Below are 2,888 nucleotides of genomic sequence, written 5' to 3'. Positions count from 1 at the left end.
TCAATAAAACCTAGTGTGCTTGGACTCTTACTCATATTTAGAAAATATTTTTAGAGTGATTTTATATATCTGTATAAACTCTGTACTAAAATAATGTTTTTAAATTCCCTACCCTCCAAGAAAAATTAATGATAATGTGTCCCATGAAAGATGGAACTTATGTTTTAAATGCTTGGGAGACATTAGATATGAAATCCCTCTGGCAGAGGTTCATTTTGCAAAATAATGTGCTAACAATTATGAAGTTCTTCCGTAATGAATCTTATCTTTACTTATTTAACATAATAATTTTCTAGTTTATTTAAGTGAGAGGTCACTTTCTAATTGATACCGAGTTAAGCAATTTGGGGAAGGCTGACTCAGAAAAAAACGAGTTGCCCAAGTACACACAATTAATTAAAATTAGATTTAAAATTACTTATAAGATTTTCTGGTTCCAACAGAATTTTATTTAAGACATGTTTAGGATAAATTATGTGGATATTTTTTGCTCAGTTGTATGATTAAAATAAAATATCTTAATCATGCTAAAAGTCCCTTGTCAGAAGCATGTACATTTATAATATTCATCGATTCACTTATTTTCATATGATTGCCAAAGATAGAATTTCCATAAAATTAATATTTTCAAGGGAATTAAATTGTGAATGGGTGACAAAAATGAATGCTGATTTAGATATTTTCAAATGTAATCAGATTTGTGTCACAAATGGTTTTTTAAAAAAAAAAAGGTGGTTGCATCTCCACTCTATCCTCCATCTCCAGAGGACGGTTGTGCAAATTGCCCAAGAGGGACGCAACTGGATTTTAATAGACTCCAAAACTTTCTAAAGAGATGGCCTTACTTGAGGCCACAACTGTGTCCCCAGATCCAAGATGAATGTGAAACAATCGCGGACCACCATTTCTCCAGCCACCTGTGCCTCTTACACAGCAGGGAGAAACCAAGAGCTTTACCCTATTCCTTCTGTCCAGTCCATGCTGCCTTTACTTCAATTTCATTTTTATTTTTTGTCTTGTCATTCATTTATTTATTCATTCATGGAAAAGCAAAGCCTTTTCTTCCTTAGCAGAAGGCATTTGAGTGCTTATTTGGCTCTGCCCCCAGCTCCCTTCTAGCTATGAAACACCAAGTCAACCTTTGATTTTTCCTCAGACCCAGACAGCAGGCAGGTTCACATTTCTTTTTCTTTTTTAATGTTTTATTGTTTATGCTATTACACTTGTCCTATTTTTTTCTCTCCCTTTGCTCCCCTCCACCAGGTCCACCCTCCATTTCCATAGTCAATTCCCACACCATTGTCCATTTCCATGGGTCCTTCATATATGTTCTTTGACTAATCCCTTCACCTTCTTTCAACCAGTCCCCACTTCATTCATTCCCTCTTACCACGGTCATTATATCACATGATTCTATGCCTTTAGTTCTATTTTGCTCATTTGTTTGTTTTGTTCATTATGTTTGTGTTATGAGACCATATGGTATTTGCCTTTCACTCCCTTATTTCATTTAGTGTAATAGTCTCCGATTCCATCCATGCTGTTGCAAAAATCAGGAATTCCTTTTCTTTTTTTCTGCTGCATAATATTCCATTGCATAAATGTACCACAGTTTTTTTATCCACTCATCTACTGATGGCCACTTAGGCTGTTTCCAATTGTTCACTATTGTAAATAGTGCCACTATGAACATAGGGATGCATAAATAGTTTTAAACTGGTGTTTTAGGATTCTTAAGGCATATTCCAAGGAGTGAAACTGGTGGGTCAAAAGGTAGCTCATTCTTTATTTTTTGAGGAAATTCCATACTATTTTCCATACTGGTTGCACTAATCTGCATTCCCACCAAGAGTACACTAGGGTTCCTTTTTCTCCACACCTTTGCCAGCACTTGTTTATTAATTTATTAATAATAGCCATTTTGGCAGGTGTGAAGTGATATTTCACTGTGGTTTTAATTTACATCTCTCTGATGGCTAGAGATACTGAGCTTTTTTTCTTATATGTGTGTGCCATTTGTATGTCCCCCTTGGAGGAAGTATCTATTCAGGTCTTTTGCCCATTTTTTAATTGGATTGTTTGTTTTCCTGGTGTTGAGTCTTATGAGTTCTTTATGTATTTTAGAAACTAATCCCTTGTTCGATGTATCATTGGAAAATCTGTTTTCCCATAAAGTCAGTTCCCTTTCCATTTTGATGATGGTTTCTTTAGCTGCACAGAAGCTTTTTAATTTGATGTAGTCTCATTTCTTCATTTTTTCATATATTAAAAACAATGGAACACTTCATGAATGTGTGTGTCATCCTTGTGCAGGGGCCATCCTAATCTTCTCTGTATCATTCCCATTTTAGTATAAAAGGTCTGTCCAGAAGGTATTAATGGGACAATAATGCCTCAGTCCCCTTCAAAGTAGGCAGCTTGGGACCTCACACAGGTCTCCAATAGCCATCAGATGCCCCATTGCATTTTCCTGAATCTCATCAATGGTCTGAAATCTCTTCTATTTCAAAGGTGGTTTTAGTTTTTGGAAAAGCCAGAAGTCACAGGGCACCAAATCTGGTGTAGGGGGCTGAGTTGGGTAATTTGATGTTTCATCACAAAACCCTGCATGAGACATGATACATGAGTGGGCATGTTGTCATGATGAAACTGCCAATCAGCCATTGCCTAAAGCGGTGGCCTTCTGAATCATCTGAATAGTTTTTGAAGAGGAATGTTGAACCTTAATGCAAAATTTGATGCAGATTCATTGCTTAACTCAGTCATTTTGAATGCAAGGGCCACACAGTTTATATGCTCACTCAATGGCATCAACCACCCCCACTAACTAGTACAGTGAAGTCATCATTGTTCACACATGCCCATTCTAGTCTACTCTCTCTGGTTGC

The 2,888-nt window shown here is 36.5% G+C and overlaps 1 non-coding gene across 1 annotated transcript; it reads right to left on the bottom strand.

Moving 5' to 3' along the window:
* Positions 1-2,268: 2,268 nt before the first annotated feature.
* On the bottom strand, positions 2,269-2,377 carry LOC129061995 (U6 spliceosomal RNA). The gene has a single exon (XR_008528239.1). It is a non-coding gene; the product is annotated as a U6 spliceosomal RNA (small nuclear RNA).
* Between the last annotated feature and the right edge of the window lie 511 nt (positions 2,378-2,888).

The sequence above is a fragment of the Pteronotus mesoamericanus genome, unplaced genomic scaffold (genome assembly GCF_021234165.1).
Source record: "Pteronotus mesoamericanus isolate MK-2021 breed Mesoamerican mustached bat unplaced genomic scaffold, CSHL_Meso_final scaffold_651, whole genome shotgun sequence".
Taxonomy (NCBI): Eukaryota; Metazoa; Chordata; class Mammalia; order Chiroptera; family Mormoopidae; genus Pteronotus; species Pteronotus mesoamericanus.
This window is presented reverse-complemented; position numbering and strand designations above follow the sequence as displayed.